Raw genomic sequence first — 11,246 nt, 5'->3', positions numbered from 1 at the left:
CACTCAACCGAATGACGAGGTTGAAGATACGATTATCTTGGGTTTAGTAGTCGATGTAGATCTAAACAATTTCAGGAACTTGGAGGAGGAGACGACTAGGGAGGAAGGCATTCAAAAAGATAATCAATGAATATCCTGCCGGTTAACATCAGGGGTTTAGGGAGGGATGACAAAGCGGAGTGGATAAGGGAGATTAAAAGGTCTCAAGGGGTGTCGTTTATCTCATTACAAGAGACCCAATTTCGAGATCTCTCGGATTTTAATATCGGTAAATACTGGGGACCGTCGGCGTTTAGGGCTGAGTATGTGGAGGCGAATGGTAGATCGGGAGGCACGTTATGTATGTGGGATGAAGGCGTTCTCGATTGTTTGGATATTGTCAAACACCAACATTTTCTGCTTATTAAAGGTGTTCTGAAAGGGAGCAACAAGGCTATCAACCTGCTGAATGTGTATGCTCCCCAAAATGTGGTAGCCAAGCGCAATTTATGGGGAATAATCGTTGACATTAAAAACGACACTCCATGTTTATGGGTTATTGGTGTGCGTTCGGCGTGATATGATTTTATTAATATTTTGAGCCCATTTTACGCATTAATCAAGTTTTAAATTTATAAAACACGATATTCTACTAACACTAAACACACACTTGGGCAAGTGCACCCATCGTGAGCGTAGTATAACGTTGGTAAGATATCGAGGTCGTCCAAGGACACGAGAGCTTTTAGTACCAGTTTATCCTCAACGTCTAATCAATCTAAATTAGAAAAGTTTTGAAACATGAAAGACAAAAACTAAAAATAAAAAGATAAATAAAATAAAAAACAGATAGACAAGATGAATCACTTGGATCCGACTCGCCTTTAATGTATCCTTTGATGATTTTCGCACTTTCGGACTTTTTAAGAGATTATCTTAGCTATAGTAGTAGGCCCCTCTTTTGAAGGTGGCGTTACCCTCAACCCAGTTGTTTGAGTCAGCAGGGATACAATCCCAAAGGGTCGGAATATTGAAAGATAATTAATTAAGTTATTAATGCGAAAAGTGGTAGGCCCCTCTTTTGAAGGTGACGTTACCCTCGGCTAAGTGGTTTGAGTCAGCAAGGATACAATCCCAAGAAGCCGGTTTAATGTATTAATAGTAGTTTACATATAAGGGGTTCAAGTTATTCGCACCCCCGCCATCCAATACCAGTGGGTATTGAAGGAGGTCCTAGTAAGCTTGAACCAGGTCCTTGCAGGATCTATACACTGAACAAGGCAAGAACCTTACCAAACCATTCTCCTAACCCCCGAGCAGGTAGTCAACATGCTTTTATATAGACCGTAAAAACATGAATGATACAATCTTTTACTTTATATAGACAGTGAAGTAATGCCAAGACACCACGGAAAAATGATAGGAAGAATTCACCTTCAACAAAAGAAGCTAGTTATTAAAGTCATTAATACAAAACCAAATAAAAAGTGCCGAAAGATTAAAAATCAAAAGTAATACAATAAAGACTTGTCTTCACCAAGTGATGTAAGAGGCTTAACCAAATATGGCCTTTGATTGGCAAGAACCCTTACAATCAATCTTGAATCCCGAGACTACTACATACTCTAAAGATGGATGATGGATGATGGTGGTGGGTGTTGGTGTTGTAGTGGTGGTGGAGTGGTGGCAAAGTGGGAGAGTAGTGGTTTGCCAAGGGATGCCTTTGAAGTGAGCCAAGCACCCCTATTTATAGCCTGCACAGTGCTCTAACGGGCACGCCCCGTGGCCAGCCTTTTCTCTTCCTTCATTAAATGCAAGTGTCAGCAGAGGGTCCCACACGGCCCCGTGGTCAGCATTGTATCTGTACTATCAAGATTTTGCAAGATTCTGCATATCTTTGCGTTGACCACGCCCCGTGCTGAGCTGGGCACGCCCCCGTGGTGGGCGTAGAAGCTTCTACAGGTTTGTCTTTTCTGCAGGTTCCTGGCCATGCCCCCGTGTTCGGCTGGGCACGGCCCCGTAACGAGTATACCCAAATTAACATGTTTGTAGATGATGTTTATTTTTGTTACATTCTATTTGCTAGGGCAACATTGATTTTTAATTCATGTGCAAAAAAATTGCAGAGTATAACTGTACTTTTAGTTCTGAGTTTAATAATGGTTTTGTTGCTGGTAATTAGCAAATACTGCTAGAACAGGTATGGACATCTGTACAAATATAACGCACTAACCTAAATATCATCAGACTCATAACGCTTTAACCCTTCAGTAAGAGAGCCCGATGAAAGACAACATGAAACTTTTCAGAGGCACTAACATACTCAGAATTAAAACCGCGGCCGTAACCAAAATTACAATAAAAATGTATGAAAACTACAGAAATAAAAACAAAAGCATTTAATTTACGACGGATCAACTTACCGGAGCTTGACTGGAACTTCGTCGGAACCTTAGATGAACTCATTGGTTGCAAACGCCATCATCTGCCTTCTTCCGGCCACGTGACAACCGCCTCGATCTCTTCTCCCCCTTTGATTTAGGGTTATTGTGTTCATCAACACAATTGCGGTTTCGATCTCCATTAGCCATCGCCAATCTAGGGTTTTCAGGTAAATCTGTGATGGTGGTGCAGATCATTCCAGATCCACCATCAATGGCGTTTCTAACCACCTGAACCCTAAAAACGTTTGAATCACCGCCATTGCCGGAATCCTTAAACCCTATCGTCTCTCTTCCATCTCTTCTCTGATTTCTCTCTCTCCCCTATGGACGTCGTCTGTCTTCCTTCTCTTCTCCGATCTCTCTCTTTCCTCCGGCTCCGTCTCCATTTTTTTATTCCGAAAAGTGTGAGCAGGTTTCAAGAATCCAGAGGTGGAATAGTGATTTGGTGTAGAGGTTTGCAAATATGTAAGACACGTGTGATAAAAGGTACGTGGCCAGTTGTACCTGCGGCCCAATAAGCAAGTGCCACCAACTACATGACACTATTCATTCAGTTTTCCTATTAATATATGTTAATGTTAATTAATGTTAATTAATATATGTTATTAATTTAAATGAAAACAAAAATATTTGTAAATGCAATACATGGGTTAAGTACTTATTAATATTAAATTATTAATCAAGTACACTTTCTATGTCTCTATCTCTTTCACTTCCTTTCTTCTCTACAAAAAAACTCTTTCATCTAAATCTATCTTATTTTTCACCATCAGAGTACACCCTCAATCACGACAACCTCATTGTTAGTTTCTTAATTGAAGTCGCGAACTCTAGATGATGAGCTGGTGCGGCTGCGGTTCCAATCAGAGAAAATGGAGGGTGACTGCTAAGGAGAACTGTTTTGGATTGTCTTATGCTCACATCAGTGTGTTGCATTTACCTTTAGATGGATCAGTCTCGTTTTATGTTTGAAAACCAATGACCTGGATGTGACAACTCGACCTTTCGACTTTAAATGCACGTTGACTTTGACCATTGACTTTGACTGTTTGACTTGTAACTGCACACGTTGTGTTAAAATGAAACGAATTGTGTTTGCTTGGTTTTGTGTTTGATTGTATATGTATAACATGTGACTTATCAGAAAACTTAGTCTTAAACTGTTAACACTTGAACAACCTGACGAAACACAAGTGTGTTTCGCCAAGCACTACTCGACGAATCAGAGTTATGATTCGCCAAGGATCACTCAACGAAACAAGTCTATTTCGCCAACTCAATATCGGCGAAACAGATTAAATTCGCCGGCCCATCTGATTCGCCAAAGCCCATTACGGGCCCGAACCGTCTGTATGTGTTTAAAACGTGGAACGACCTCCTGTTTCATAACTTTGACAAAACTGAAACCCTAGAGCTCCTGTGCACTGACGGCAGTTGGTTTTTAGAGACCTCCTAGCGATTAACCCGTCTCTCCCTCCACTCGGTTAGTCGTTTATGTGTTCATGATTTCTTGATTCATGTTATGTCTATGCTTAATTCCTGGATCATATATGAATATATGTTTATGGTAATCCTGGATTAGTAACGTATGATTTATCGGTTACAACCTATATATATATATTGTTAATGATGAACTAGATTGCATGATGCTTAGGGACAATATTTGAATGTTGTTTGTGTTATGATAATCGATTTGTGGTACACGTAAGTTAGGGTTCATGCTAGACATTAAAACCGTGATGAGTACGTTATTGATTTGATAATGATCGTTGAATGAATTCTCTAAGATCCGTGCATAACAATCTGTGGTTAATGTTGATCCGATGATGGCATGACGGCTGTTAGAATGATTAGGGTTTTCTGTGATGATTGCGTAACTGACATGTTGACGTAACTGCTGCTTGGCGAATTAGAATGTTTGGCGAAATAGAATGTTGACGAATTTGGATGTTTGACGAAATGGAAGTCTTGACGAAACAGAATGTGTTTCGCCAAGGAGAAGTTGACGAAATAGAATTTTTGATTCGCCAAAGGGTAGTTGACGAAACATGTGTTTCGTCAAACATGTGTTTCGCCAATGATGTGATTCGCCAATATGTGTTTCGCCAACTTGTATACTTGCACAGTAACATGGTTTAACTATGTCAAATGTTAACTGGATTATTTAACTGTTGTTAAGTGATGCGCATAACTTATGTGATACCGAATACATGCTGGTACTTCTATGATTATGCTTATACGTGAACTGTATGAATTCAAACTGATTGTGTATACGTGCATACTCTAGGACGTGATTGATTTACTTTGAGCACATACTTAGCATACCGAGCAAACCAAGGTGAGTTCACACAGCCAAGGCATGGGGTTCCCGGGTGGGAATGGGATTTGTTGAATTATTGTACATACTCAGCTGATAGAACCGAACGATATGACACGACTAGACTAGTAACACTTACTGAACTGATCTTCGCACACCTGCCAAGGGTTGGCCGCGATATTATAACTGACTTCGCACACCTGCCTTAGGAAGGCCGCGAACTAAACATACTAATCTTCGCACACCTGCCTGGTAGGCCGCGATACAAATAAACCTAGTCTAGAATACTCGGGAGAAACATCCCCTAATATCTTCGCATACCTGCCTGGGAGGCCGCGATGGAAATACGATATATGCTATAACGAACGAACTTACTACTCACACTATACTATTACTGAACTATTAACTGTGAACTCGCTCAACTAGTTGTTGACTCTCTGCTGCATGCCTTGCAGGACCTTAGGTACTTATGGAGCTTGCACAAGGAGGAGCGGGTCGTTGTGGGCAATGGATCATGAATACTATGTTTAACGTTCGAACATTTGAACTTATGTTTTACTTTGGGTTTACATACCTATGCTTCCGCTATTGATACTATGTTTAGTATAGAACATCAATTGTATTGAATGGGGTTTTACGAACTATCTTATTTATATTATGCTATGTTCAATATGATTGATGGCTTGATCCTGGTCATGTCATGCCTCCAAGCGGTGGTACTCCGCGTGTGGATTTTGGGGGTGTGACAGATTGGTATCAGAGCCATTGGTTATAGAGAACTAGGTTTTAATAGGGGAAAACGTTTTATTAAAACCAGACTATAACCAGAACAGTGCTCTCAACGATCCACAACGACGCTTCGCTCCACGTGCAAGACTCGGCATCCTAGGTAATAAGGTTTATGTTTATTACCTGCTTGCTAGAACTACATAGAACTTTGCTCGTAGTATGCTAGATTACATTGCTTACTATACGTCGTTACATGAGAATACCTATGTGCTTACACTCTTCTGTCATCGCACTATCCGCGAACCTTTCTCACTTATGCTACTTTTACAATGAAGATCATGTCTGGACGAATTAACATGACTCAAGCCCAGCTAGAGGCTCTCGTTCAAGCTCAAGTTGCTGCGGCACTTGCAGCCGCTCAAGCAGGTAGTATACCCTGCAGTATGGACTCACACTAGGATCTTTAGATCCTACATTAACTGTTGTATTTAACTTTGTCCTATTCGTACGCAATAGGTCAAAACGCTCAGCAACCTGTCTGCACATTCAAGAACTTCATGGACTGTCGTCCAAGTACTTTCAGTGGCACCGAGGGGGCAGTGGGACTCCTCCATTGGTTTGAGAAGCTAGAATCTGTGTTCGAGATGTGTGAATGCCCTGAGGCTCGCAGGGTCAAGTATGCCACTGGCACGTTGGAAGGGATTGCGCTCACCTGGTGGAACGCGCAAGTACAGATCCTAGGGTTGGCAGCTGCTAACGCCACACCTTGGGAGGATTTCAAGGAATTGATTAAGCGTGAGTACTGCACACGAGACGACATTCACAAGTTGGAGAATGAGCTATACCACTTGAAGATGACGGGGTCAGAGATTGATGCTTATACGAAACGGTCAAACGAACTGGCCATCTTGTGCCCAACGATGGTGGACCCTACAGTTAAGCGCATTGAGTTGTATCTCAAGGGGCTTGCGCCAGAGATTCAGAGCCACGTGACGTCGGCTAACCTCAACAACATCCAAGATATTCAGCGTCTTGCTCATCGACTTACCGATCAGGCAGTGGAACAGAACAAGCTGCCAAAACGCATCAGTGCTACCACTACTGCTGTCACTACTTCTGCTACTCCCAGTGACAACAAGAGAAAATGGGAGGGGGATTCCAGCAAGGGATCAGTTTCTGTTCAGTCTCAAGCACAGCAGCGCAAGACTAATGACTACCAAAGTCCGAATCAGCAACCATGGGAACTCACCCATGGTGTAGTAGGTGCAACAAACACCACAGTGGAAGATGTCGCAGGGAACGTTGTCAAAGATGCCTCAAGCCGGGTCATGAGGCTAAGGATTGTAGAAGCTCACGGCCAGCAAAGCAGAACCAGCAACTCCCACCGCCAGCACCACAGAACCAGCAGCAGCAGCCACAGCGTGGAAACCGGGGATGTTTCCAGTGTGGGGCTGAAGGTCACTACAAACGCGATTGCCCTCAATTGAACCAGAACCAGAATTGCAACAACAACAATCAGGGCAACGGGAACAATAACAACAACAACGGGGGAAACAACAACAATGGCAACGAAGCTTGGGGTCGTGCTTTTGTGCTAGGTCGGGGTGACGCAGTGAATGATCCCAATGTGGTTATGGGTAAGTTTCTTCTCGACGATATTTATGTTACTGTTTTATTTGATTCGGGTGCTGATACAAGCTATATGTCCATGAAAATGAGTAAATTGTTAAAACGTACACCAACACCCCTAAACACCAAACACGTCGTAGAGTTAGCAAATGGTAAAAGTGTAGAAGCCGCACATGTAATCAAGGGTTGTAGCATCATTTTAGCTGGTCAGACCTTCTCGATTGATCTTATACCCATAGTTTTGGGTAGTTTCGACGTCGTCATCGGTATGGATTGGTTGTCCCAACATCACGCAGAGATTTTATGCAAGGAAAAGATCATTCGCATTCCTCGTTCTAGTCAGGAACCTCTCGAAGTTCAAGGCGACAAGAGTGGTGCTGTGGTTGGCATCATCTCTTTCTTAAAGGCGCAGAAATGTTTATGAAAGGGGCACACTGCAATCCTGGCACTTGTCACTGACGCATCAGCAAAGGAAAAGAAGCTGGAGGATATTCCAGTTGTACGTGACTTTCCTCAGGTGTTTCCTGAAGATTTACCCGGTTTACCGCCTCACCGCCAAGTCGAATTCCAGATTGAGTTAGCTTCTGGAGCAGCACCAATAGCCCGTGCACCGTATCGCTTAGCTCCAACCGAACTGGAAGAACTGTCGAAGCAGCTACAAGAGCTCTTGGAAAAGGGCTTTATTCGTCCAAGCTCATCGCCTTGGGGAGCTCCAGTACTATTTGTGAAAAAGAAGGATGGCACTTTCAGGATGTGCACCGACTACCGTGAACTAAACAAGGTGACGGTGAAGAACCGTTATCCTCTTCCGCGTATAGACGACTTATTCGACCAGTTGCAGGGGTCGAGTTACTACTCCAAGATAGACTTGAGGTCAGGCTATCATCAGCTGAGAGTCCGGGATGAGGACGTCTCTAAAACCGCATTCAGAACTCGCTATGGTCACTACGAGTTTCTTGTCATGCCATTTGGGTTAACGAATGCGCCTGCCGTATTCATGGATCTGATGAACAGGGTGTGTAAGCCGTATTTAGACAAGTTTGTGATCGTCTTCATCGATGACATTTTGATTTACTCCAAGAGTCAGGAGGAGCACGAACAACACCTACGATTGATCTTGGAACTTCTTAGAAAGGAGCAATTGTACGCCAAGTTTTCTAAATGCGACTTCTGGCTTCGTGAAGTCCACTTCTTAGGCCATGTGGTGAACAGGGATGGGATTCATGTCGATCCATCCAAGGTAGATTCGATCAGGAACTGGCCTGCACCGCGTACACCAACGGAAATACGCCAATTCTTGGGTTTGGCGGGTTACTACAGACGGTTTATCAAAGACTTCTCCAAGATCGCACAGCCGCTCACACTACTGACACAGAAGGGTGTCACCTACCGCTGGGGAGAGTCCCAGGAAACCGCCTTTCAGTACCTAAAGGATAGGCTTTGCAGCGCGCCTATTCTCTTATTGCCAGAGGGCACGGACGACTTTGTGGTTTATTGTGACGCGTCGATACATGGTCTTGGGTGTGTATTGATGCAGCGGGATAAGGTTATTGCCTACGCTTCGCGACAACTTAAGATTCATGAACGGAACTATACAACGCATGGCGGCAGCACGCGACCGTCAGAAAGCCTACGCGGATAAGCGTAGAAAGCCATTGGAATTTCAGGTCGGGGACCGGGTTTTACTTAAAGTCTCACCCTGGAAGGGTGTGGTACGTTTTGGCAAACGGGGCAAACTAAATCCGTGGTATGTCGGACCGTTCGAGATCATTGAGAAAATAGGCAAAGTGGCCTACAAGCTAAACCTACCAGCTGAACTCGGTGCAGTTCACAATGTATTTCACGTGTCGAATCTGAAGAAGTGCCTGTCAGATGAGACCCTCATAGTTCCTTTTAAGGAACTCACTATCGATGAGCGGTTGCAGTTCGTCGAGGAGCCAGTTGAAATCACGGACCGGGATGTTAAGGTCCTCAAAAACAAGAGAATCCCTCTTGTTCGAGTTCGTTGGAACTCCCGTCGTGGCCCAGAGTACACCTGGGAACGCGAAGACCAGATGACAAAAAACTATCCCCAGTTATTCGGAACCAATGCAACCACTGCTGAGGTTGAAGCTACTACTGCGGAATTTCGAGACGAAATTCCAGATCAACGGGGGGAGGATGTGACACCCCAGGAAAACCAGTGAACGATGCAACCTATCTAGCTTCCTCAGTAAGTACGTACCAAATTTCGGGACGGAATTTCTTTCAAGTTGGGGATAATGTGACAACTCGACCTTTCGACTTTAAATGCACGTTGACTTTGACCATTGACTTTGACTGTTTGACTTGTAACTGCACACGTTGTGTTAAAGTGAAACGAATTGTGTTTGCTTGGTTTTGTGTTTGATTGTATATGTATAACATGTGACTTATCAGAAAACTTAGTCTTAAACTGTTAACACTTGAACAACCTGACGAAACACAAGTGTGTTTCGCCAAGCACTACTCGACGAATCAGAGTTATGATTCGCCAAGGATCACTCAACGAAACAAGTCTATTTCGCCAACTCAATTTCGGCGAAACAGATTAAATTCGCCGACCCATCTGATTCGCCAAAGCCCATTACGGGCCCGAACCGTCTGTATGTGTTTAAAACGTGGAACGACCTCCTGTTTCACAACTTTGACAAAACTGAAACCCTAGAGCTCCTGTGCACTGACGACAGTTGGTTTTTAGAGACCTCCTAGCAATTAACCCGTCTCTCCCTCCACAGGTTAGTCGTTTATGTGTTCATGATTTCTTGATTCATGTTATGTCTATGCTTAATTCCTGGATCATATATGAATATATGTTTATGGTAATCCTGGATTAGTAACGTATGATTTATCGGTTACAACCTATATATATATATATATTGTTAATGATGAACTAGATTGCATGATGCTCAGGGACAATATTTGAATGTTGTTTGTGTTATGATAATCGATTTGTGGTACACGTAAGTTAGGGTTCATGCTAGACATTAAAACCGTGATGAGTACGTTATTGATTTGATAATGATCGTTGAATGAATTCTCTAAGATCTGTGCATAACAATCTGTGGTTAATGTTGATCCGATGATGGCATGACGGCTGTTAGAATGATTAGGGTTTTCTGTGATGATTGCGTAACTGACATGTTGACGTAACTGCTGCTTGGCGAATTAGAATGTTTGGCGAAATAGAATGTTGACGAATTTGGATGTTTGACGAAATGGAAGTCTTGACGAAACAGAATGTGTTTCGCCAAGGAGAAGTTGACGAAATAGAATTTTTGATTCGCCAAAGGGTAGTTGACGAAACATGTGTTTCGTCAAACATGTGTTTCGCCAATGATGTGATTTGCCAATATGTATTTCGCCAACTTGTATACTTGCACAGTAACATGGTTTAACTCTGTCAAATGTTAACTGGATTATTTAACTGCTGTTAAGTGATGCGCATAACTTATGTGATACCGAATACATGCTGGTACTTCTATGATTATGCTTATACGTGAACTGTATGAATTCAAACTGATTGTGTATACGTGCATACTCTAGGACGTGATTGATTTACTTTGAGCACATACTTAGCATACCGAGCAAACCAAGGTGAGTTCACACAGCCAAGGCATGGGGTTCCCGGGTGGGAATGGGATTTGTTGAATTATTGTACATACTCAGCCGATAGAACCGAACGATATGACACGACTAGACTAGTAACACTTACTGAACTGATCTTCGCACACCTGCCAAGGGTTGGCCGTGATATTATGACTGACTTCGCACACCTGCCTTAGGAAGGCCGCGAACTAAACATACTAATCTTCGCACACCTGCCTGGTAGGCCGCGATACAAATAAACCTAGTCTAGAATACTCGGGAGAAACATCCCCTAATATCTTCGCATACCTGCCTGGGAGGCCGCGATGGAAATACGATATATGCTATAGCGAACGAACTTACTACTCACACTATACTATTACTGAACTATTAACTGTGAACTCGCTCAACTAGTTGTTGACTCTCTGTTGCATGCCTTGCAGGACCTTAGGTACTTATGGAGCTTGCACAAGGAGGAGCGGGTCGTTGTGGGCAATGGATCATGAATACTATGTTTAACGTTCGAACATTTGAACTTATGT

Source organism: Helianthus annuus, chromosome 17 (assembly GCF_002127325.2).
Source record: "Helianthus annuus cultivar XRQ/B chromosome 17, HanXRQr2.0-SUNRISE, whole genome shotgun sequence".
In the NCBI taxonomy this organism is placed as follows: domain Eukaryota; kingdom Viridiplantae; phylum Streptophyta; class Magnoliopsida; order Asterales; family Asteraceae; genus Helianthus; species Helianthus annuus.
Note: the sequence above shows the minus strand (reverse complement) of the source record.